The sequence below is a fragment of the Canis lupus genome, chromosome 20 (genome assembly GCF_048164855.1).
Source record: "Canis lupus baileyi chromosome 20, mCanLup2.hap1, whole genome shotgun sequence".
NCBI lineage: Eukaryota > Metazoa > Chordata > Mammalia > Carnivora > Canidae > Canis > Canis lupus.
Genome location: NC_132857.1, coordinates 57,555,804 through 57,582,926, shown reverse-complemented (window position 1 = coordinate 57,582,926; position 27,123 = coordinate 57,555,804). Strand labels below are relative to the sequence as shown.

At 41.0% G+C, this 27,123-nt stretch overlaps 1 long non-coding RNA gene across 1 annotated transcript in view; it reads left to right on the top strand.

Annotated features, from left to right (window-relative positions):
* Window positions 1-26,147, top strand: part of LOC140611991 (uncharacterized) — a 113,680-nt gene extending 87,533 nt beyond the window's left edge. The window contains exon 9 of the long non-coding RNA XR_012013341.1: window positions 25,019-26,147. This is a non-coding gene — a long non-coding RNA (uncharacterized lncRNA). The remainder of the gene's footprint in view (window positions 1-25,018) is intronic.
* Window positions 26,148-27,123: the final 976 nt, after the last annotated feature.

Sequence of the window (27,123 nt, the reverse complement as noted above, 5' to 3'; positions counted from 1 at the left end):
TTGACAATCTTAAACGAATAGAAAATGATCATTATCATCATCATCATTATTATTTTTAGAAAATCATTTAAAAAAAAAAAAAAAAAAAAGCATCTTCCTTGGTGCTCAAGCTTTCCCCGGTCTTAAACTCTGATTTTGGCGGTGGAAACCAAAGCCTATTTATCGGTGGAATAAATGACAATTGTCACGTTTCTGTGCTTTTCTATCGGGATTTCCTTTATGACCTTATAAAAGAAATTGGAAGATGTTTTCTTGGGTGTGGTAGCAATAGACTGATCTTAAAGGCACATAAGATGCCATTATTTATAAAAGTATTTACTTCTGGGAATAAGTTTGGTATAAATCTGGGTAGAGTAAAAGGGACACCCGCTCTTGTGTGTCAGAATAGTGACGTTGAATTGACCGCCTCCCCGCAGCCTTGCAAGGGTGCAAGCCGTGCAGGGAAGGCTCGGTTAGATTTGGCTCCCTAAGGCTTGTTTCCTCGATCCTGTACTTGTACCGGCCGTTTCTAAAAAGCAGACCTTTTGATGATTCCACGCTGCTGTTTTCTGAATGTTAAATCTTCGCGTTATAAGCCGTCAGAGTCTTTTGATGTCTAAAAGCTTCCCAAGAATATTTATATACCACGCTGTGAGCTTTGCATCGTTACCAGCTCGTCAGTGGGACTTGATCGTTGTCCTTCAAGGACTTGACATCTGCAGTTTGCAGTGACTGCCCTTGGATCTCAAGGTCCGCGACATGTACCTGCTGCAATTTTGAAATGGTGTGGATTGAGGTGGGGTGAGGGATAGTAGGTGGTAGCTCAGTGTTTGCTCCTCGGGGAGCTTAGAGAGCGGCCTAGCACCTGTATTTTAGGCTAGTTTGATTGCTTTGCTCTCCACTCATTTTCACACACAATGGCTGTACATGTTTGTGTGTTTGAAAGTGATTATTGAGTGAGAGGGTGAAACCTGAGTGACATGAAGATGTGCCCAGGAAACATGTGACTCTTGATGAAAATATGATTTGGAAGAGAACGGAGGTATCAGAAACGATTCTGATTAAAAATTTGGGAATTTAGGGACGCCTGGGTGGCTCAGCAGTTTACACCGCCTTCAGCCCAGGGCGTGGATCCTGGAGTCCCGGGATCGAATCCCACATGGGGCTCCCTGCATGGAGCCTGCTTCTTCCTCTGCCTTTGTTTCTGGCTCTCTCTCTCTCTGTGTCTCTCAGGAATAACTAAATAAAAAATATTAAAACAATAAAATAAAAATTTGGGAATTTATTAACATCTGGAAATGTGTACTTGTATCAAAGCGTTATTTTACATGCATTTTACTTCCTAAAAAATTTTGAAATTTAAATTTATTTAAGTAATGTATAATGTATTATTGGTTTCAGAGGTAGAAGTCAGCCTTTATATAACACCCTGTGCTCATTACATCACATGCCCCCCTCAATGCCCATCACCCAGTGACCCCGTCCCCACCTCCCGCCTCCCCTCCAGCAACCCAGTTTGTTTCCTATGGTTAAGACTCACTTATGGTTTGTCTCCCTCTCTGATTTCATCTTGTTTTATTTTTTCCTCCCTTTCCCTATGATCCTCTCTCTTGTTTCTTAAATTCCACATATGACTGAGATCATAGAGTCGTCTTTCTCTGATCGACTTACTTCGCGTAGCATAATATCCTCTAGTTCCAGCCACGTGATTGCACATGGCAAGATTTCATTCTTTTGACGGCCGAGTAGTATTTCACTGTGTATATAGAGACCACATCTTCTTTATCCATTCATCTGTCAACGGACATCTGGGATCTTTCCATAGTTTGGCTACCGTGGACATTGCTGTTGTGAGCATTGGGGTGCAGGTGCCTCTTCAGATCACTGCATTTGTATCTTTGGGGTAAATACCCAGTAGTTTAATTGCTGGGTCACAGGGGCCTGAGGAACCTTCTGAGGAACCTCCACACTGTTTTCCAGAGTGGCTGCACTACTTTGCATTCCCACCGGCATCGTACAGGGGTTCCCAGTTCTCTGCATCCTTGGCAACATCTGTCGTCTCCTGACTTGTTAATTTTCATCATTCTCACTGGTGCGAGGTGGGATCTCATTTTGACTTGTATTTCCCTGATGGCAAGTGAGGCGGAGCATTTTTTTTCATGTGTCTGTTGGTCGTTTGTCTTCTTTGTGGAGAAATGCCTGTTCATGTCTTCTGCCCCTTTCTTGACTGGATTTTTTGTTCTTTGGGTGTTGAGTCTGATAAGTTCTTTATAGCTCTTGGATACTAGCCCTTTATCTGATAGGTCATTTGCTAATTCCTTTTCCCAGTCTGCCAGTTGTCTTTTGGTTTTGTCGACTGTTTCCTTTGCTGTGCAAAAGCTTTTTATCTTGATGAAGTCCCAGTGGTTCATTTTTGTCTTTGTTTCCTTTGCTTTTGGAGACACGTCTCTTCAGCGAATGGTGTTGGGGAAAAATGTGACAGCCACATCCAGAATGAAACTGGACCATTTCCTTGCACCACACACAAAAATAGACTCAAAATGGATAAAGGACCTAAATGTGAGACAGGAATCCTTCAAAATCCTAGAGGAGAACACAGGCAGCAGCCTGTGTGGCCTCAGCTGCGCCAACTTTACATGCATCTTAAAGAAATCTAGGAATTGTACAAAAAAAAGCATAAAAAGTGTTACTTCTCTGCAAACCTAGTGCTGTGTGACTTACCTGAAACATCTCCCAGCTTCACGTTAAATTATTTATTATTTTAATAGGCTTGTTCATTTTGTTTATGTTGGATAAAATAACTATTATAAAACTCAAGATGTTATTAATGTTTTCTTTGAAAAATAAACTTCATATTCAGTTTGGGTATGCAAATAGAAATGGCTGAGTCGGTTTATTCAGAAGAGTGAATAATACTTTTTCATAATCTTACGCTTCGGTTTTGAGAAATCCTTAGATTCATACATACGAGCTGGGTTATAATGTACATGATGAGCTTCGCAGATTTGCTGGTTAAGCATTTTAACTACCCTGGAGGGGAGTCCTCTCTAAAGACACCTGCCAGTCAGATCTGGCTGCAAAAGAATGAGAAATGTCGTGAGCCTTTCCTGGCTCTCTCTGGCCCGAAGAATGATTTCTAGAACATCGTACTGGTCTGGTTTGATGCCAGGACAAGTGCAAATCTAAAACCTAAGAGAGAAGGAGGGTTAAGCATTGGCACTACGAAGTGCTGACTCAGTTGGTCCAGCAAAAAGTCTGTTACACCACAAATTTCTTCTACAGCATAGACGTGGAAAATCACTACCATGAAATTCTACTCTTATCACACTGACTTAACAGGATAACAACTCATCAGAAGTAGGGACTGTGGTCAGCTTAGTACCTTGGTGGCTTGATCTTAAATTAACTAGATATATGTAGGTCAGCGAAAAGCTGGCTGGCTGACTCGAAGACACATGTAGGGTATTTACTATTGGGAGTATATAAGAAATGAAAGGTAGAGGAAAGCAATTTTTATGTGTGTGTGTGTATTTTAAAGAAAGGAAGCTTGAGTAAAAGTCCCAAAACGTCTTTTTTCTCTTCTTTTTCTTTTTTCTTTTTTTTTTTTTTCTGCTTTGTTTTATAGTGTTAATTTGATCCAGTTATTCAGCGGGCGCCTGGCTGACTCAGTGGGTAGAGCACATGACTCTTGATCTCAGGGTCTTGTGTTCAAACCCTACATAGAGCTTATTTTAAGATAATTAAATAAAAAAAATAAAAAAGGAATCCTGCCTTTAATTCTGATGATCCAGTTATTCAGTAAGTTCCCCTTGGCCATTTGTTGATGAAAAAATCGAAAATAATTTCATGATTTGTTTCTAAGTCAAGCAGTTAGAGAACAGGCCTCATCATTGAGTTGAAAACTAATGTTATGCATTGTTTTGGTCTCCTTAACCGGATCATGAGCTCTTTGGTGCTGCAGATTACATCTGCCTGTTTGAATCCTCATACCACCCTACTGGAGAGTTTTAAGGGATTTACACCTTAGCATTTTGTCCGCTTATCCTTAGAGTTCTTGCTGGGATGTAACGTCATATTTAAACTATTACTATGGCGATGTAGAAAGGTTACACAAATGCATAGGAGAAAAAGAATGTACGAAAATGCCAAAATACTACTTTGAACATATCAAAGTTATAGAATTACAGGGAGGCCTTTTCTTTGGTCTTTTTCAATTTTTAGATTTTTTGTATCAACCAGTAGTGGAAAAATTCATCTACTAAAAATACAATATACTTCTGGGGCACCCGGGAGGCTCAGTCAGTTAAGTGTCTGCCTTTGGCTCAGGTCATGAGCCCAGGGTCCTGGGATTGAGCCCGGCATCGGGATCCCTGCTCAGCGGGGAGCTTGCTTCTCCCTCTCCCTCTGCCGCTCCTCTTGCTTGTGCTCAAGCTCTCTCTCTCTGTGTCAAAAAATAAATAAGTAAAATCATAAAAAATAATAAAATAAAATACACTTCTGCTTCTGGTTATAATAGAAAGTTAGTATCAGCTCCATCCTCTCACCAAGAAGAGACAGACAGACACACACACACACAGCTGTTGAAGTCATCAGAAAACAACCAAGCAGCCCAGGCAGCAAGGACTTGACGGGCCAAGACAGAAAAGAGAAACACATTGAGGTGGCCCTGAAATTCTGTGCCTCTCCCCCCTCTAGTTTTTTTTCTGATTGTGAGGAAGGATGAGAGGCTGGGTAAAAAGTGAAGGCTCTGGGTTTTTGGCTTTCTTTTGGAGCTAGGGAGGCAAAAAAACCCACGAAAACCCAAACCAAAAGGACCCAACCTCAAAGCAAAAACAAACCCAACTAACCGACCAACCAAACGAAAAAAAATCCACTGGAGTTCAGAACCCGTCAAGGAGGAGTGGCCGTGGTAAATGCCTGAGTTCAGACCGTTGAATGACTATGGACGCTGCGATATTCCAGAAAGAGACCAGCCCTCTCAAGGTTGAAATCTCTGCTCCTGACTGGATCTGCCCGTGGACTAACTGCTTGTGGGAGGGAAATGAAATGCTCTCTGGAGGAAGCTAGCCTTGTCTCCATAATTTTTCATACGCAATCTGTGGTGATTAAGGGTTAAGTGGGATGCTAGCGACAAACCACAAGACAAAACCAAAGGAAAACAGGTAACACATCCGTGGGTGACCTGATTTTAGAGCTATTAGACACAAGCTCTGAAATGACATGATTAATGTGCTTAATTAAGCATGGAGGTGACAAGATAGACAAATCCTAAAGAAGAATCATATGAAAAAGCAAAACCGGTGTTGGACTGGAGCTTTCCAAGGTCTCCTTAGGTTTTTAAGAAGCATAGGTGGTTATGGATGGTTTTTTTTTTTGCCTCTTACTTGCTTTTCTGTTTTCCTGGCGGAGGCTTCATGCCTCTTTCATTCTGAGCTCACCCTCATCCAGAGGCCCACCTTGCTGACGAAAATTCTAGCTATAATTGAAGAAGATAGTCCCAGACGTGCCCCCTTCTCTTTCCCCAACCCTCAAGTCACTTCCTATTCCGTGGGCTGGAACTTGGCAGGGATTCGTAAAGCAAATTCTATTTTGTTAGCTTGCGAACTTGCTTCTTCATCTTTGGGAAGTGTGCTCGTGAGCAGAGCGGAGTGTGGACTGGTAGTTTTATTCCTACCTCTGTCTCAGTCTTTCTGGAAGATCTGGGACAGGCGTAGCCAGGCCATCGATCGGGTCATGGTTTCCCACGGAGGCCAGATGTAGCGTCGGAACGTTTCTCAGCACCACGTTCAAGGCAAGGCAGCTAATACCAGATGGTCAGGGCCGCCATGGAAGTGAAAAGTTCTTTTCTATCCTTGAGACAGGTGATCTCGGACAGCGTTCTGGCTCCAGATTTCTACAGTTATATCTCATAGTTGGCTTCCAGTTGCTGTTAGGACATCTATGCGTAAGGAGCTTGAGGGATGGGTAACGGCAGGCAGGGGTGGTCCAATTACAGTTATCGATGCGTTTGTTTGACTTAAAATCGTGTCTCTACATGCACGTTTTTCTGCCCCGGGTGATACATTCGACGAGATGGACCTTGCTGCAAGATGTGTTAGTTGTCCAGTTGCTGAAAGCTCTGATTCAGACTTTTTCAATGTGCTGCCTTCTGTGGTGTTGGACACAGTCAAACCCCAAGTCCCCATCCCTCGAAGTGGCACCTCATCAAGCTCCACCAGCCACCATTTCTCTCTGCTACCTGCAGCCGAGCTCGGTTGCTTCCCATTGATTTACCCCTGATCCGCGGTGCAGTTCGTGGGGGTGCCGTGTCAGGAGTGTGGCTACCTGTGTCGTCAGCATCAGGAACGGTTTCCAGAGACTCCAGGGAATGTAAGGGGAAAGACTTTGTTGGCCAGACAGACAAAAGCCTTTTCTTCCTGACTTTTTTTTTTAATTATTTTTTTAAAAAAGATTCACCATTCTTTTTTTTTTTAAAGATTTATTTATTTATGATAGACATAGAGAGAGAGAGAGAGAGAAAGAGAGAGGTAGAGACACAGGAGGAGGGAGAAGCAGGCTCTATGCCGGGAGCCCGACGCGGGACTCGAACCCAGGTCTCCAGGATTATGCCCTGGGCCAAAGGCAGGCGCTAAACCGCTGAGCCACCCAGGGATCCACCTTCCTGACTTTTTAAATAATTGTGGTAAAATACATACAACACATGTATAATAATGTTCTTTTAGCCGTTTTATTTTTAATTTTATTTTTTTTAGATTTATTTATTTATTAGAGAGAGAGAGCAAGTGCAAGTGGGGGACGAGCATAGGGTGAGGGATGAGCAGATTCTGTGCTCAGCACAGAGCCCGACTTGGGGCCCAAACCCAGAACCTTGAGGCCGTGACCTGCGCTGAAACCAAGAGTCCGCGGCCTAAGCGACTGAGCCACCCAGCTGCCCCTCATCTTAGTCACTTTAAAGCATACAGTTCAGTAGTGTCAATATTTGGCATTTTTGTGCAACTAATCTCTAAAACCGTTTGCACCTTGTAAACCTGGAACTCTGCTCCCACTGAGCAACAGCTCCCCTTGTCCCCTCCTCCCCGCTTCCGGCGACACATTCTACACTGTGTCTCTACAAACTTGGCCACTCCAGGCACATCTGTGAGTGACATCACGCGGCAGTGTCCGGCGTGGGGTCTTCTCTGACTGGTGGGTGTCACCGAGCGCAGCGTCTTTGGGGGGCACCCCCCGTTGGGTGGTGTCAAAATGCTCGTGTGTGTGTGTGTGTGTGTGTGTGTGTACATGCCGCAGCTGGCTTACCCTGCCGCCGTTGGCAGGCCCTTGGGTTGCTTCTGCCCCTGGGCTCTCGTGACCCCTGCTGCCACGAACGTGCCGACAGATACTCAAGGCCGGGCTTTCCCTTCCTTTGGGCATATAGCACGGGACCCAGCAACTGTGTGGCAGTTGTGCCTTAGTTTTTTGGAGAAGCACCATCCTGGTTCCACAGCGACTGCATCATTTTGCCTTCTCACCAGCAGCGTGCAGCGGTTCTCGTGGTTCATGGTGTCACCAACACTTGCTGTTTTTTGCTTCTTAGATAGTGGACATCCTAATGGGTGTTAGGTGGCGGCAGAAGCCTTTTTACTGAACTAATGTCTTGCATTTAAAATTACTTTTCCGGGGCAGCCTGGGTGGCTCAGCAGTTTAGCGCCGCCTTCAGCCCAGGGCGTGACCCTGGGAACCCGGGATGGAGTCCCACGTTGGGTTCCCTGCATGGGGCCTGCTTCTCCCGCTCCTCTGCCTGTGTCTCTGCCTCTCTCTCTCTGTGTCTCTCATGAATAAATAAATAAAATCTTTAAAAAAATAAAAATAAAAAAATAAAATTACTTTTCTGCAGTTTATAATAAATCCAGAAGGTGGATAACAGACACAACCAAACTTACTACACTGTTGCCAGTCACCAGTCTTTATTTCCTATTAATTTTTCAAAAATATTTATTTATTTATTTGAGAGAGCGAGAACGTGTGCATGCACACTGTGCAAAGGGAGAGGGGCAGAAGCAGAGGGAGAGAGTCTCAAGCACACTCCGCACTGACTGTGGAGCCTGGCGTTGGACTCGAGTTCATGACCCATGACCTGAGCCGACCTCATGTGTCAGGCACTAACCGGACAAGCATGCGGGTGCCCCTAGTCACCAGTCTCTAAAACCTCTAGTTTTAGATAGTTTCCTTTTGCAGATTTCATGTTGGTTATCCGTGATATAATAGCTCAGCCAAGGAATCGGGGTGAAATGAGCCCAAGGACGCTGTTCCATCTTTCCTCAAGCTCAGGCCTCAGTGAACTGGAGAGTTACAGCAGCCCAGGGACAGGAGGTCGGCATAGAATCATTACGCTCTAATGTTTCCATCAAATTCAGTGGACGATCCTCACGGAGGGGGAGCCACAGCATATTCTTCGAGCTGCTTTAGAAGATACAAGTCTTTCTAGGACCATGAGGCCAGAACCTCCCCCACACCCTGAAAAACGCTTGAAAGGCCGGATCAATTTAAAGAGCACATCAACAGGGTTTTGGTGATCGCCGTGCTGTACGACAGACACGATTTCTTGTCTAGAACCAAGTGTCTTTTGAACTTTGAAGGTTGTAGACATCTAAAGAGACGTGTAAAAAGCCCAGCACTGACTTTTATTTGCTTTGGGACTATTTTAGCATTCCAAGAAGTTTTTTTTAATCCAAAAAGTCCTCATTATTTGTAAAGGATTTTAGCTATTCCTGGAGTTGTGGATTGCCTGTATTTCGGAGAGAGGAGACAGGAGGAGGGGGATGGGCCTTGCCACAGCTGGGTCTGTAATCAGGCCTATTGTCCCCCGGTAGGCAGGTGCAGGTGTGCACAGTGCTTTTACCTGCTTTCACCCCTGCCGGGGGCGGGCGAGCATCCCTTCACTGCCTCCGACGGCTGGGGTCGGCGTCCTCCTTTCCAAGCATGGTGTCCTGGGCCGTCTGGCCCCCTGCCGTGACGGCTTCGTGACCTCGATTAAGATAGGAGAGCCATTGAAGTTCACTTGGGGGAATTCTGACTTCTAGCGGTGTGTTTTGGAGCAAATTCCCAGAAAGAGACTTTAAAATAGGTCTTTAAAAGATGTTTGTAGCATCCCCGGGTGGCTCAGCGGTTTGGGCCCTGCCTGCAGCCCAGGGCGGGACCCCGGGTCCTGGGATCGAGTCCCACATCGGGCTCCCTGCATGGAGCCTGCCTCTCTCTCTCTCTCTTTCTGTCTCTCATGAGTAAATTAATAATATCTTAAAAATAAAATAAAAAGATTTTACTTATTTATTTGAGAGAGAGATGAAGAGAGAGTACGCATGAGGTGGGGGAAGGATGGAGGCAGAGGCAGCAGCAGGCTCCATGCCGGGAGCCCGACGGGGGGCTCCTCCCAGGACCTGGGGTCACCACCTGAGTCTAAGTCAGATGCTCAACGAACTGAGCCACCCGGGTGCCCCTCAGATTTTCTTCATTGTAAATAGTAATATATCTCTAGATAATTAAGTAAATACAGGAAAGGAGAAGTGTTAGTCTTCCACTGGAAGAAAAGCCAACATGCACACATTTCACATTTTGCCTAAGCTGAATTTTGGCTTATTTGACATAGTTGATCTGACTGCATTTTCACTCAACATAAATACCCCCCCCCCCCGCCTAGTCCCCCCGCCCGCTCCCCCCCCTTTTTTTTGGCAAGACTTTTACTTAAAATGGCTCTATGCTTTTGGGAAAAGTAATTTATTTAATGGTTCTGCTATTAGTGTGCTATTCTTTTCATTTGTTTATTGTAAGCAATCAATCCTTAAGCGACATCTTTGTGCATGATTTTGTTTCCCTTATTTAAAGATATTTGCTTAAGATATATTTTTAGGGAATGAATGGAGTTTTTAAAGAACTGACCCAGTGGGGATCAAATTTTTTTTTTTTAGTTAATTAAATTTTTTTTGACATTTCTAAGGTTCTTGATGACCATCATTTTCCAGAAATATTGTACCAATTTGTACTCTCATCAGCAATATGAGAGAGCATTCCCTGAAAGGTGGACTTAGATCTGCCCATGGTTTGGGACAGAGGAGAAGATGGAACAAAGACACCGTATTTGTTCACCTTGTTTTGAATTTTGCTTTCCTGACTCTTTCCACTCTCAGCCCCCACCTATCTTTTTTTTTTTTTTTTAAGATTTTATTTGTTTATTCACTAGAGACACACACAGAGAGAGGCTGAGACCCAGGCAGAGGGAGAAGCAGGCTCCATGCAGGGAGCCTGACGGGACTCAATCCCGGGTCCCCAGGATTATGCCTTGGGCTGAAGGCAGACACTCAACCGCTGAGCCCCCCAGGCGTCCCTCCCCCACCTATCAGTTTTGCATTTTAGACTTAGTGGCCTTGGACTTATTTTTTCCACAGCACACCTGTTCTTTAGCTCTGCTGCAGACCTTCTGCATCACTTGGACCTTGTAGCTAGCATGACCTGGGTTCTTTATTGATGACATTTCTCTACTGTTCTTTCTCCCAATTGTTTATTTTAAAAATTACAAAGCAGGTCAGGGGCAAATCGAATGCAAAAATTAAAAAAAAAAAAATGGAGGGACTCAATCCACATTGTGCTTAGAGAAGCAGATAAAAGTTTGATGATTGTGGGAATCTGACCCTTATCTCAAACTGAATGTCTTATAAGCTTTGAAGGATGGCATGAATACACTGTGCAGGCTGAAAACACTTGGCTCCATGAAGAATTGTCCGTGGCAACGATCTTAATGTCTACATTGCCACAACTTGAGAAGAGGAAGTAAACAAGTACATTCGTAACAGAATTGTCATCCTTTCAAAGGCAGTTTGGGTCGGATTTTGTCATTTGGTTTACATGGCGTGAAAATAATTCAAACAGCTTTTTGAAATCATGGATGATGCCTACTTAAAAGGGGGGGTTCATGCAGTACCCAGCACAGCTCTATCTGTGTTCTCATGAGGGTTAGTTTGTGGCTCCGCAGCGGGGGAATGGGGAAGCCCCTAAAGTAGGAATGTGTATGTGTTTGCATGAAACCAAAAGCAGAGTCTTTTGATTTTACGCTAGCCTACTCGGTAGGTGTCTCTGGGAGAGCTGGGCAGAGTAAGGAAAGACAAAAGATACAACAAGGAGAAACGTATTTTCTCAGAATAATTGGTCAATGGAATACATATATTGAAAGGGGCTCTTTGCTGTTTCCAAATCAAGAAATATGCAGGAACACCTGGTGGCTCATGGCTGAGCATCTGCCTTTGTCTTAGGGCGTGACCCCGGATCCTGGGATCGAGTCCTGCGTCGGGCTCCCCGCAGGGAGCCTGCTTCTCCCTTGGCCTGTGTCTCTGCCTCTCTCTCTGTGTCTCTCATGAATAAGTGAATAAAATCTTAAAAAAAGAGAAATATACAAGTGTGACCTTGACCTTTTTATGTGTCTTCTAATAAGAGTCTCCAATAATGATGGTTGAAGTGAGTTTGAACAAAACTTGTACTTCCATGGATTTATATAAAGAAAAAGATAAATTCTGAGAATCAACACTATTGAAACTAGATTGAAAAGCTCTTTGTATTTATTTTTAAAGATTTTATTTATTTATTTGAGGGAGAGAAAGCACAAGTCGGGGGGACGGGCAGAGGGAGAGGGAGATGCAGATTCCTTGCTGAGCGCAGGGCCTGATGTGGGGCTCGATCCCAGGACTTGACACAAAGGCAGACACTTAACTGACTGAGCCACCCAGGCACCCCACTCTTCGTATTTATGGAAACATTATCAGTTCAGGCATAGACATTAAAGGACTCTGCGAAAACTTCCTTTGTGAAATTTAATGAAAAAGCACTGTATTTTCTTTTTTTTTTCCTCCTTCCAAGTTTTTATTAAATTCCATTTAGTTAACATCCAGTATAATATAGTTTCAGGTGTAGGATTTAGTGATTCATCACTTACATACAGCACCCAGTGCTCATCCCAACAACTGCCCTCCTTAATACCCATCACCCAGTTACCCCACCCCCTGCCAACCTCCCCTTTTGCACATTTCAGTTTGTTTTCTATAGTTATGAGTCTATTTTCTGGTTTGCTGCTGCTTTTTTTTTTCTTTTTAATTTTCCCCAATGTTCATTTGTTCCTTAAATTGCACATGAGTGAAATCTTATGCTATTTGTCTTTCACTGGCTGATGTGTTTTGCTTAACATAACATACTCTAGGTCCATCCATGTTGTTGCAAATGGCAAGGTTTTATTCTTTTTTTATGGCTGAGTAATATTCCATCTCTCCCCTGCCCCTCACAAACACACACAGCTTCTTTATCTACTCATCAGTCGATGGACATTTGGGCTCTTTCCATAATTTGACTGTTGTTTGTTTATGATGCTGCTATAAAGAGCGGGGTGCATGTGTCCCTTTGAATCAGTACTTTTGTATCCTTGGGGTAACTACCTAGTAGTACAAAAACTGCATTTTCAATCTATATCACTTCCCCCACTACAGAACTTGGTGTTAGTTTTGTGTTAAAACCTTTTGTCAAACATGAACCATTTTCAGTATTTTCTTCCAGTTTTAAAAATTATAGATTCCAAGTTCATATTCAGATAAAACGCCAGTGTTCTTTGCAGTCTGATGTATCTGGAGAAGTCCTATTATTATTGAAAATGCATGGCTTTAAAGTGGGAAAATGAGGAAATTTCCTAATTTCAAACAGCTGTTTTATTCACTGAAGCATCTCAATGCCAGACAATTGCAGGTTTACTTATTATAGGCAGAGACTCTGTAATTATAGCTCTCTAAAGAAGCATATAATGTATATTGTATTTGGAATATTACACAGAATTACATTTGCTTATTCAAATGAAAGTTTGAACACTAAAATTCAGCAGTCATTCCTACCACTGATGAAAATATTGAAAACAAAAGTTAGTAACTACAGCAAAACATTCTATTAGACCTAGATTGTTTTCCCAAGTGTTTTTCTATTTATGTTGTGTTGCTAAATGAACGTAGACTGGAGTAATAGGTTGTTTGCAAAGCATATTGCAAATATAGGTACTAGTCCAGCATTCAACAAGATAACTGAGATGGTTAAGTGAGTATGATATAAAGTATGTATTTGAAAGGTAAGCATAGTATAATTCTCCTAAATCTCAAGGCATGCTTCACTTAGAATATAGCAGATTTAATTTTCTACATAGATGGAGAGGAATATTAGCATAAATAATTTTTAAATACACATGATCTAAAATATTTTTACTTGACTTTGGAAGGTATATAATTTTTATTTTCATTGCAGATACATCCTCATAATTGTGTTCTTTAAAAATCAGTAATATTACATTTAATTCAAAGAGCATTCATTCGCCTATTAATAGAATGTTTTAGTGTTTCCCAAAAGTGAACTTGGTTCCAGTAGGTCGCCTTTTCAAAAAACATCAGGCATATTTCTTCCGAGTGTCTGTGTTTATTTTTATCTTATGTACAGAGATGAGCTTATATAAACTGGGTTTGAATGGTAGCCCTACCAATTACTAGCAGTATAAGTCTGAGCGAGTTTTTTTTTTTAAGGTTTTATGTATTTATTCATGAGAAACAGAGAGAGGCAGAGACACAGGCAGAGGGAGAAGCAGGCTCCATGCAGGGAGCCCGATGCGAGACTCGATCCCAGGACTCCGGGGTCACGCCCTGAGCCCAAGGCAGACGCTCAACCGCTGAGCCCCCCAGGTGCCCCAAGTCTGAGCAAATTCTTAAATGCATTTACACAATTCCAGTTTCTTCATCTGAAAATGGTGATAATAATGCTGACATTTCTGGGTTGCTGCAACAATTGAATAAAATAATGTGCTTAGCACAAGTGTGTGGTACAGAGACAGTGTTCAGAAATCACAAGTTATTGTTAAGAGATGCTTGACAAGTGTCAGTTTACTGTCCTTACTTCCTTTCCTCTCTTTAACTCTGCTTATCTAAATTATTTGGGTTTTTAAAAGACTAAATAATCTTTTTAAAATATATACACAATGGAATATTACTCAGCCATCCGAAAGGACAAATACCTGCCATTTACTTCGACGTGAATGGAACTGGAGGGTATTATGCTGACTGAAATAAGTCAATTGGAGAAAAATAGTTATCATATGGTCTCACTTATATGTGGAATATAAAAAATAGTGAGAGGGACTGTAAGGGAAGGAGGGGAAACCGAGTGGGGAAAAATTAGGGAGACAAACCATGAGAGACTCCTGAATCTGGGGAACAAACAAAGGGTTGAGGAAGGGGAGGTCGGTGAGGGGATGGGGTGACTGGGTGACGGGCACTGGGGAGGGCACCTGATAGGTGAGCACTGGGTGTTATACTCTATGTTGGCAAATTGAATTTAAATAAAAGATACTTATATATTTATTTTAGAGTGTGTGCATGCCTATGAGCTAGGGGAAGGGCGGGGGCGGGGGGGGAGAAGCAGACTCCCCGCTGAGCACAGAGCCACTTGGGGTCTATTCCAGGACCCTGAGATCCTGACCTGAACCAAAATCAAGAGTCGAATGCTTAACTGACTGAGCCACCCAGGCACCCAAGACCCAGTTTATTATTATTATTTTTTCCCAAGACCTAGTTTAAATTTAGTCTCCTTTATGGATACTTCCTTGACAAATTTTTAAAATCTTCTTCATTGGGGATCCCTGGGTGGCTCAGCGGTTTAGCGCCTGCCTTTGGCCCAGGGCCTGATCTTGGAGTCCTGGGATCAAGTCCCACGTCGGGCTCCCGGCATGGAGCCTGCTTCTCCCTCTGCCTGTGTCTCTGCCTCTCTCTCTATGTCTATCATAAATAAATAAATAAATCTTAAAAAAAATAAATAAAATCTTCTTCATTTAAATATTTAAAAATTGAATTGAAATAAGCAATACTCAATAGCACAGAGGGCTGACGACAGAAGCAAGAAAACTACCTACTTAGTTCCGTCCCTCAGTCCCGTGACTCCCAGGTGAGCTGCTCATGCTCAAAATTCAAGTAGCAGCGTTGTTGAAAGGTAGCAGGACAAAGGATAGGGCAGAGCATCGGGCAAAGGATAACAATCTACTTTCTCTTAAAGGAATATCCTGGAAATTGCTCTATTTTATTTCCGTTTACATGCCCTTGGCCAGAAGTTAGTTACGTGGCCACACCAGCTACAAGGAGGCTGGGAATGATCTTTATTATGAAAGATCATATGCTCTGCTGATAATTCAAAATTAAAAAAAATATTTTATTTATTCATGAGAGACACAGAGAGAGAGGCAGAGACACAGGCAGAGGGAGAAGCAGGCTCCATGCAGGGAGCCTGACGTGGGACTCGATCACGAGACCCCAGGATCATGCCCTGGGCCAAAGGCAGGTGCCAAACTGCTGAGCCACCTGGGCGTCCCTGAAAATTCAGTTTTATAGAAGAAGGGAGCGTGCATATCAGAGGCCAGTTTGGGTGCTTGAAAGAGTTGGGCATCCCAGAATGCTTTCTTTCCCAGATACCTATCTCTTTTCCCTTCCCTAACGCCTTCGATCTATATATTTTTAAATTATTTTGCTCTCCCCCAGGACTCAGCTCCATAAGTAGATTACCAGATCCTTCTAGATTGTTCACTGCCACAGGTCCTTTAGGTTCATCAGCATGAACCACCTAAGAGATAAGAAAACCTAATTTTACTTAATAAGCTGCCTTTCATAGAAAACGTTGGTGTATTATTGAGCTGGATCACGCTTTTTTTTTTTTTTTTTAACCAGTTTCCCTCCCCCCAGGGAAGTGTTATGTCCCCCACCTCATGGATTGGCCATGCGATCTGCTTCATGCAATATGATGTGGAGTTAACGTGTTTCACTTTGGCAAAAGCTTTAGGAGCCAGTTTGCACTTCAGCTATTTTCTTTTTTTCTCTGCAACATCATTCCAGAAGCCTGGGTGCCAGAGTGAAGATGACAAAGAGCAGAGCCTCCTCCAAATGCCCATGGACACATAGCATGAGCAAAGAGTCAACCTTTGTAGTTTGGAGACTCTCAGATCTTGGGGGCATTTATCACCACAGCATGATCTTGTCTATACGATTATTATGCTAAAATCATTTCCATCTGTTTTTTCTTTTTTTACCTAAGTCACCTTCACCTCCCACCCAGGAAGGAGTGAAAAGGTAAGGCAAAAAGGGAATGAAAGGAAACGAAAAGACCCTCTTGCCTTACTGAAGACTGTAGTACCACCAGCTGCTTATTTTACATTCTAATTTCCAAAATACACTTGACATTTTATCGGAGCATTTCCAATCATATGTAAGCAAAATGTTAAGTGAGGTGATTATGGCAGGAAAAAAAGTATCCCCTAAATGAGTCTATTTATACCTGATTTGTTACTGATCCAGATACCTATCTGTGTAGAAGCATTGCTAGAATAACACCTTTGGCAAGAAAAAATATTAGCACATTTTGTGCATCTTGGTTTTATTTATGTATCTGACTCTCCAACCAAGGGTTCATTTGATTGAGGGACTTGCTCTTAAATATAGCCATTACGATCATGTGATCATTTGTAGGTCAAAGTGCTGTTTGATTCCACAAATGAATGAGAACTTTCTAAGTTGTATGTTTCACCAGGAAGCCACGTCAAGCTAGAACGTGGGGACCCGTTTTCAGAGGTCTGACTGCGTGGGTCCCGGCCATCCTGCCTCGACTCTGCCCCTCCAAGAGGCATGGTGGCATTTTCAACCGTGAACTCAGGCCATGGAATTAGGGTGTTGGTGCTTTTTGTTATATAGCCCTGCTCAGCTCTTACCGTGCAGATATTCCTTATCCATTCCTACCACTTACAAACGGTCAGTATCTTTCTCTCAACCCTTATCTCCGCCGCCGACGGGTTAATGCCAAATTTTAGGTGAGACACAAAATCATTTCTTGCCAAAGAAGATTTAGAAGCCTCATACGCAGAAGCTAATAATTGGTTTTGGGAGTAGATGTGCTGATGGCTTGTCCATGCAACTAGCAGGATAATAGTTTGACGGAATAGACCTTGTCTATTCCATCTCAAACATCCAGCATAGTACTTGGCACACAGTAGGTGCTTAATGAATATTTGCTGTGGGAAAGAGTGGTAGGTCTTCTGGAGCTCAGAGCCAAGTCTTCCAGGTGACGCTTAGCCTTAGGTGCTCTTCCTAGTAGTGAGAGGTAAGTATTTTCTCATTTACATTTCCATCAGTGTGGACCCTTAGCATCACGAGATGTGTCCGTGAAATAATGAGGTGCACTTTTAAAACAAGGGCCATCCGTACATTTAAAGGAGGTTTGACCTTCAGATTCCTCACCCTGGTTACTCAAGGACGTTGCCGCTGCTCAGCGCCCTTTATGAGGCCCACTCGTCCCTCGGCAGGGCTGGTGTGTCTACACGGCAAGTGCTACCAGGTACTGCCGCTGTGACTGGATGACATGGAGTCTGGAGCCTGCAGTGCCCCTTCTGCTCATCTCACTCCCACCCTAAGGCCGCAGTGGTTGGTAGATCCAGGAATTGTTAGGGAGCCTAATTTTTCCCAGTGGCTAGTTGACTGTCTAGTGGTAAAACTCGCAAACAAATGTGCCGAGGCTCTCAAGTTCCAACACCCAACAGCCGGCAAGGGTCGACTTCTTATTGTTCTGTTCGGAGGTGGCATAGACACTGGGGGAGCAAATGGGGACACTGGGGAGAAATCGGTTCATTTTAACAGAAACTTCTATCCTGGTTTATAGAAAAGTTAAGATTTTTGTATCGGTTTTTAATGGATTCACAAATGGAAAATTGTGGTGTAGAGGTAAAAAGCCCGGGCTCTGGGGTTCTACAGCCTGGTTTCAAATGCCGAAACTCCGGTAATGCGGCCTTAAGCAAGTAGCATGTTCTCTTATATTTCAGTTTCCTTATCTGTAAAATGGGAATGGTGATAATGTCTACCTCATAGGGTGCTTTTTGGTTTTTTGTTTTTTAATTAAGACACGTTGGCAATGAACATGAGAGGGACTTTGGAGGTAGTGGACATTTTCTTAGTTTAAGAGCTGACGAAGCAGGCATATTCAGCTTGTGAAAATTCATCAAAGTGGGCACTATGTGTACTTTCTTACTATATGTATTTCAATAAAAATTGATAAGAAAATTCTCACCCTTAGGGCCAGGGAATTTCTGTCATAGTATCTCTCTCGGTCTCCTTCAGTAGAATTTCTTACTCTTCATCAGGTAAACAAATGGCAAGGCGGAAATTATTTTAATTGGTAAATTTTGTAGATATATTTACATAAAGTATTTTACATTTTGTAGATATATTTTGACATACTTGTCCAAGGAGGACTGACTGCTCTTTGAACTAACTGAAACTCCCTGGGCTCAATGTGGGTTGTACAAGGCTGGTTTGTGTGGGTGTGTCCTAGGCTACAGCTTAAACATTAGCCTTGGTTGCAGCCACACCTGTTGTAGATGAATATTAAAGACCTTGAAGTACTTTGTGAGACAATATTTAGCTCCAGGGGTTGGACCAAAATTTCTACCATTGGACAGTGGAGAATCTGGCCTGGACTCCTGGGTTGATTATGCTCCTATGCTTGTGTTAGGGCCACAGAAAGACCAAACCTGGTGCCTCTGGGCCTCTGTGCTGTCTTTGTAATACGTTTAGGATTTGATTTAAGATGGAACAGTCCTATAAAAAGGTCATCAACTTTGTTTTTAACTCCAGGAAAAATAAAAAGAATAGAGGCAGAATTAATAGGACAGAGAGAATTGACTATGTCTGAAAACATTTAAGATACCTTTTACACAGAATTGGTCAATTTTTCTAGTTTTAGTAAACAAAACCGATGTGGATTTCAGGGCATCTGTAGTTGTAGAAAATTTTCTTGTTTCTGAGGATAAGGATTCATTAAAACTACTAATACTACCAGCCTGTTCAGATTTAAAAAAATCTATTTAGTGAAAACAAAAGTTGGGGTCTGTAGACAAAACAATAAGCTGACCAAGTCACTCTTCACTCAGCTCTTGGTTGTATTACAATGACTGAGCCTTAAAATCACATTGTTTAATATGCATTCTTCAAAATGCTCTTAATTAGACACAGATGCACATTTTCACTTCAAGTTATGATTCACTCTTCAAGTCCATTGCTTACGCCAAACAAAACACCCCTGAAACTACAAACCTTATACTAAATAGTCTATGTTCTTTAAGTCTCTCCAATTCTACGATCACACAAGCGAATCATGAAGGAACCATATATTTGGAGAAGGTATCTTATGCTTGGTGGTTTCTAATTACTTAGTACTGCTAATTATTTAACGACCTGTATTATAAATAAGTACTTTTCAAAATGGCATCTATCTTTTTAACTCTTTGCTATAACAGCCCACAAAATTGTAGCTCTCCCGGGAGATGGGGTAGATCTGGGATATGCAATAGGTTAGGACCACATGGGCCATGACATTTTTGACTGACTGGCACAAATTCACCCAAAAATGTGGTAATGTCTCTGGGTTCCTATAAAAGGGGGTAGTTATACCAACCTTCTTTATGAGACCGTTGGGAGAGATAAATTGTTAAGATAAAGTATAATGACAACAATATGTATGAATGAAACCCCTGAGGCATAGGAGTTTAAATGCATCTACAAATCAGGTACATAACTGGTTACCCAGTAATGTAACCAAAGAAAGCAAATGTCCACTTGAGTTAAAGATAATGAGAATAGCACATGCATTAGACAAACATAGCAATCAGGTAGGTGGGATTTGCTTTCCTGTATTTGAAAAGGTTAGCAGGAAATGTTAAATATATAATTGAATATACTATGGCAGAAATGAGGTATATAATGCTATTATAATTGATTATAAAATATCCATAGGTAGAAAAATGTAAAGTTGTTCACATGTGGCTTTTCAATTTGCCTTAGAAAGCTTTATGATAATTTATTAAGAGAAAAACCTGTGGTCATTACTTATTAATAATGCATTTGAAATGTTTTCCTTGAGTATTTTCCTACTTTATGTCTGTTAAAGTGAATGCAGGAGATGAGAATACATCTGAGAAAAACTTGCATGAGGCCAGTCTTAAGGGAACAGTTAACAAGGCTCCAGGTCTACAGCCTGAAGGCATCGGGACTATGGCCCAGTTATGAGAAAAGCCCTGGAGTCTGGAATTCCAAAATTATATAAATGTTTTCTTCCCAATAGATCTTTTAAATAAACAAAACAGAGTTTGAAAAGAGCTGTGTAGAGAGGGAGACAAACCATGAGAGACTCTTAACTCTAGGAAACAAACTGAGAGTTGCTGGAGGGGAGGGGGGGTGGAGGATGGGGTCACTGGGTGACGGGCATTAAGGAGGGCATGTGATGTGACGAGCACTGGGTGTTATGTGCAGCTGATGAATTACTGAACTCTACGTCTTAAACTAATGATGTGCTCTATGTTGGCCGGTTGAATTAAAAAAAAAAAAGAAAAGAGCTGTATAGTTCAAATATTCTTTTCTTAACCCTATGTTTGGAAAATGAATAGAATATTCCTGTGCTTGTCTTGGGGCAGGGCTAATGCTCCCACCTACCCTGTGATTGGCAAAAAAAATAGTTTTTTGTTAGCTTGTTTGTTTGTTTTTTTTTTTTTTTTAGAAATAGGAAATCTGCAAACCCAGAGAGGAGACTTTTAAAAAAATTGGGGGTATGTGTTTGCCTCTGGTGCTCAACAGTATTATTACTTCATGCTAAGTGAGACCATTTCTGGAGCAGGTTAGTTCAATCCATCACAGAGAGTGCTAACCGGGCAGGTCAGAATGTTCTATTGGGGACCAGGTGACAACCTTTCCTGTTTCCATTTCCCATGTGACTGCAGATACAAACATGAAGTGTGGGCAAGAAGTAGTGCATGGACCAGAGATACCTAGCCAAAAAAAAAAAAAAAAGTATTGTTTTATAGTTTTTAGTTGACTGATCTTAAAAATCTCTTTTCAAAATTATCCTTAAATATCGTCCATTTTTGTGCTACTGTATGAGGTATTTAAAAATTTTAATTTCTCTTTCCTGAGAGGATGTAGATATGCAATTCATTTTTATAAACATCTTCTATCTTCAGCTTTGCTAAACTCACTTATTAGTTCTAGTAGATTTTTGGTGAATTTTGTAGGATTTTCTACATCAGTCACATTATCTACAAATACATCCTGCTTCTTTCCAATATGGATGCCATTTATAGGTGCCATTTATTGTATATATGTACGTATGTATGTATTTTTTCCTTGCAACACTTGCTGGAAACTTCACTACAATGCTAAATGAAAGTGTCTTGAAATGGATATTCTGGTTCCTAATGTTAACTAGCATTTTAGTGGCAGATTTTTCAGACACCTTTTGTTAGTTTGAGGATGTTCCCTTCTATTCCCACTTTGCTGAGAGTTTTAATCAGAAATGGTTATTGGATTTTGTTGGTGCTTTTTTATGTATCTACTGAGATGGTCATATGGTTTTCCTTTTTTAGTTGATTCATATGGTTTACTATATTGATTAATTTTTGAACATTAAACCAACTTTGCAAAATTTTTTGGAAGAGATTGTATAGAATTGGTATTATTTCTTCCTTTAATGTTTGATACAATTCTTTGTTGAAGCTATCTGGGCCAGGATTTTTTTGTGAAAAAGGTTTCAAGTGTGAATTTAATTTCTTCCATAGATAAAGGCCTACCTAGCTTCTACTTGAGTAAGCTTTGATTGTTTGAGACTTTCAAGAAATTTGTCCATTTCACCTAAGTTTGTCAAAGTTATTGGCCTAAGGGTTCTCATAATATTCCTTTATTTTCCTTAAATATTTTTCCTTATTTTTCTTTATTTCCCTTTTATTATACATAGAATTTGTAGTGATATCCCCACTCTCACCCTCTTTAAAAAAAGATTTTATTTATTTATTCATGAGAGACACACAGAAAGAGGTAGAGACAAAGGCAGAGGGAGAAGCAGGCTCCATGCAGGGAGCCCGATGTGGGACTCGATCTCAGGACCCCAGGATCACGCCCTGAGCCAAAGGTAGATGCTCAACCACTGGCCACCCAGGTGTCCCATCCCACTCTCACTCTTAATATTAGTAATGTGTCTCCTCTTCTTTTTTTCTAATTAGTCTACCTGATGGTTTTATCAGTTTTATTGATCTTCTCAAATAATAAGCTTTTGGTCTCATAGATTTTCTCTATTATTTTTCCATTTTGATTTTATTGATTTCTATCTTCTATTACTTCCTTTTTTTCCTACCTAATCTGGGTTTAGTTTATTTTCTAGTTTCTAAGGTAGAACTAGAGGTCATTGATTTGAGGATATTTTTCTTTGCTAATGTAGGCATTTTGAACTATGGACATCCTTCCAAATATTGCTTTAGCTGCATCTTACATTTAGCTCCAAATACTAAATTCCATTATGATTTTTTCTTTAACCTGTGGTTTATATATAAGTCTGTGTTTGAATTTCCAAATATGTGGAGATTGTCCATGTACATTCTTTTACTTATTTCTTATCGAATTCCATTGTGGTCAGAGAACATACTTTGTAAATTTTGAAACCTCTTAAATTTATTGAGAATTTGTTTCATGGCCCAGAAAGTAGTCTATTTTGGTACATAATCTGTGTACCCTAGAAAGTAATTGAGGGGATGGTAACATCCCTAATAAAATTGTGGATTAAACTATTTTTTTTTTTTGCAGTTTTATTAGTTTTTGCTTCATGCATTTGAAGATATATTATTTGGTGCTTAAACCTTTGAAATCCTTTCCCTTTGTGGCGAATTAGCCTTTTTATCATTATAAAATGATCCTCTTATCCTTGGTAATATTCTCTGGAGCTTTTTTGTTTGATATTAATATAGTTGTTTTGACATTCTTTTGATTAGTGTTAGTATGGTCTGTCTTTATTCATCATTTTACTTTTATCCATTAGTTTCATGTTTGAAGTGCATTTCTTATAGATAGCATGTGGTTGGATCTTTATTTTTTAATTCAATTTGATAGATCTCTGCCTTTAAAAGTAGTGTTTAGACCATTAACATCTAATATGATTGTTGAGTTGGTTAATTTTAATCTGTCATCTGTTACTTGTTTTGTATTTGTCCCTCTATTTTGTCTTCTTCTTCTTTTTTTTTAAGATTTTATTTATTTATCAGAAAGGGAGACAGAACATAAAGACTCCTAACTCTGGGAAATGAACTAGGGGTGGTGGAAGGGGAGGAGGGCGGGGGTGGAGATGAATGGGTGACAGGCACTGAGGGGGGCACTTGATGGGATGAGCACTGGGTGTTATTCTGTATGTTGGTAAATTGAACACCAATAAAAAATTAATTTATTAAAAAAAGATTTTATTTATTTATTCATGAAACACACACACACACACACACACACACACAGAGGCAGAGACATAGGCAGAGGGAGAAGCAGGCTCCATGCAGGGATCCTGATGTGGGACTCAATCCTGGGTCTCTAGGATCAGGCTCTGGGCTGAAGGCAGTGCTAAACTGCTGAGCCACCCAGGCTGCCTGTCTTATTGATATCATTCTTGAAAATATATTTTCACTGGATATAGAATTCTAGGTTGACAATTAATATCTTTAATTACTTTAAAATGTTGCTTCACTGTCTTTGCTTTTGTGTTTTGATGAGAAATCTGCTACCATTCTTCTATTTTTTCCTCTGTGTGCAGTGTACTTTTTTTCCTCTGGCTGATTTTTTAAAAAAAATTTTATTTTTAATTTTTAAAAAAAAATTTATTTAAGAGAGAGAGAGAGAGCAAGTGGATGGAATGGGAGCAGAGGGAGAGGGATAAGCCGACTCAGAGCTGAGCATGGAGCCTCTTGCGGGGCTCCATCCCATGACCCTAAGATCATGACCTGAGCCAAAATTAAGAGTTGAATGCTTAACTGATTGAGCCATTCAGGCACCCCTCCTCTGGCTGATTTTAAGATTTTGTCTTTATCATCAGTTTTAAGTAATTTAATCATAATGTGCCATGTTATGCTTTTCATTATTTTTCTTTGATGTTCATTGATCTTAAACATATGTGAGCTTACAGTCTTCATCAAAATAAAAAAAAATTCTTGACCATTTTTTGTTCAAATTTTTTTTCCCATCTCCTGTTTTTTCCATTCTCCTGAAACATAGGGCCCCACCTCGTCATTTGTATTAGGATTTACAAAATGTGTAAGTGGCCCTGCCAAGAAGGAAGATTGTCTCTAAAGCTACTCAGGCTGAATTTCACAGATTCTCTAATAGTGAAAAATGACCACTAAATCACAAAAGGTTCTTGTTCCATTCATTTTTCTCACTCCCTTGGGCTCATCAGTCTAATCATAGATATAAATGTTCAATTGGCCAAAAGTTTTAAACATCCATTATAAAGATATTTTCACTCACATATAATAGGATAGCAGGATACAATTGTTTTAAAGAGCTGAAGAGGTAATATAACCATATGATGCTGACTATAGGACAATATACTTATATACAAAATGGAGAAGTAGGAACTTTGGCAACCTTGAGAGTGTCATTATGGCCAAAGGCATTTACACTTAAAGCACAACACGACAAAACCAGGTCAGATAAGAAACTTATGCAACCCTTATTTAGTCTGTTTGTTGCCAGTAACAACTCCTGTGAAGAGCTCACAATACAGAGCTCACGTCAGGTAGAGAAAGATACTAAATTGTTCCTGGATTGGTTCCATAAATTACAGTTTTCTTAAGAGTATCTTTAAATCTATTAGTATCTGATCTGGGGGACCTAGGTGGCTCAGTGGTTGAGCGTCTGTCTCTGGCTCAGGTCATGATCCTGAGGTCCCGGGATGGAATCCCGCCTCGGGTTCCCTGCAGGGAGCCTGCTTCTCCCTCTGCCTGTGTCTCTGCCTCTTTCTCTTTCTCTCTCTTCTGAATAAATAAATATAATCTTAAAAAAATAAATCTATTAGCATCTTTCATTCAATAAGTAGTTAGCATAATGTCTGGCATTTGGTAAGTGCTCCATGGATCTGTTATCATTATTGTTTTTATTGTTCTTGTTTACTGCAGATCTAGCAGGGACGGTGGTAGAAGCCATAGCAGCTGGGAACTGCTAGTTTCAAAATGGGCAGTGAAAGAAGAAGAGCAAGTGTGAGAGGCCGGAGGAAGCCTGGAAGCTGATGTTGGGAGAAAGGGGAAGGCCCTGAGCCGCTAGGTGAGGGGACCTGGATCATACATTCAGAAGGATGTGTTTCCTCCACTGGCCTGTCACACAGCCTTCACTGAGGTGAGATCCTCTCACCGACTTCTGCAGTTTCTGCCAGGAAATGCTGCCGCCAGAAGCAGAGAGCATGTTGTTTCATTTCTCCTCGGTATTTACTTGATAGGAGAGCCACGCATTCATACCACAGAACTCTGGGTGAGCTCCCTACCTCCTCTAGCTCTCTTCTGTGGATACATTTCACAGGACTCCTGGGTGTGCATAGGCCCAAGTGTAGGGATGGGGAGAAGGCCTGGGGACGTGGCAGGGCGATGGTGGAGAAGGAAGTCAGCTGTACACATGTTGAGAGGTTCTAAGAGGGCAGGACTGAACAAGTACAGATGGTCAAGTTGAGATGATGCTTAGGACACCTTATCATACAGGTCATAGGATATGTTTTTGTTGAGGGGATCCCTGGGTGGCTCAGTGGTTTAACGCCTGCCTTCGGCCTGGGGCATGATCCGGGAATCCTGGGATCGAGACCCACATCAGGCTCCTGTGCTCTGCCCCTCTCTCTGTGTGTCTCTCATGAATAAATAGATAAAATTAAAAAAAAAAAAAAGGATATGTTTTTGTTGAAACTAAGTTTAGTGATGATTTTTCTAATTTACCCCCAGAGTCGCGTTCTCTAAACTATTTTGTTCAAACTCCTGTCAATAAAGGGTTTTGAATGAGTGTCCTCATTATACATATTTATTATGTTATTTTGAGGGATTAAGTATTAGATTATGTGTAAACTGTAAAACATGAAATAGATTTCAAAAGGATAAGATGTAAATAAATGGAAGTAGAAATCCTAATATTTGTGTACCACCTGGCGTGTGCATACTCTACCTTAGAGACAAAAGCCTGGGAGGAAGGGCTGAGGAGAGGCAAGACTTTCATTTCACCGGGATCCAGGAAGAAGCCTTTCAGACCCTCTCCTAGGCCTTATAGCTGAGTTCTCCACTTAGCATTTAGGGTAAAGATTACAGTAGCACTGAAATGAAGCGGATCATCCGAGAACATTTCTAGGAACTTCTAAATTACGAAGCAAACTATGTAAGTTTGCTAATTGAGTGCCTAGTATTGCTCATTGTGATTGACGTTGAAAGGACAATGTGTATTCGATCCAAATCCAACACTGTGGAGGAGATATCACTATCCTCATTCTATAAATAAAAAAGCAGGTTCCCAGTGATTCTAATTCTCATCTATTTCTGAAGCCCACCTTTCTATTCTGTTGGGCTACCTAAGGACTATGGTATACCCATCTCTGTATGGACAAGATTTGTCAACTGTCTTTCAAGGAAAAAGACTCTGTTTGTGGAAAGTTAACCAAAATTTTCACCAAAACTTTATATTGACTTGCAGGATAATTTTGGAGGAAGACCTTGCTAGTTATAGTAAGCTATTATGATTTTTATTTATTGCACAAAAGGCATTAAAACAAGGGAAATGACAAGGAGGAATTTTAAAACATCTATAGACACTATTGTGGAATATTTGATTCTTCTTTGGTTCATGTTTTCTTCCCGTTTTTATCCAGGTACATATTAGTTGCATCATTTCAATCAGTTTAAATATTACCTTGTTCTCTGATGTTTTTCACACACAAAAAAATCCTAATATGATAGAGATAGAGCCTGGTGACAACATGGAAATGTTTAATGGGTTCATTATATTCTATCGAATATTAGTATTATATTTAGCTCTCTACTAGTTATTAGACCCACTGTTTCCAAATTGTTCCATTATATATGACGCTAAAAATGCATTTTGTGCACTCAAGGATTATAAATTTAATTTCCTTAGAATAATAAGTGATGAAATAGCTATCACGTACTGGGCTTTTACTGTGAACTAGGCACAGTTCGGTGGAGTGGAATTTCGGGGTGAAAGGCATGAACTTTATTATCGTCTTGTCGTATGTTAC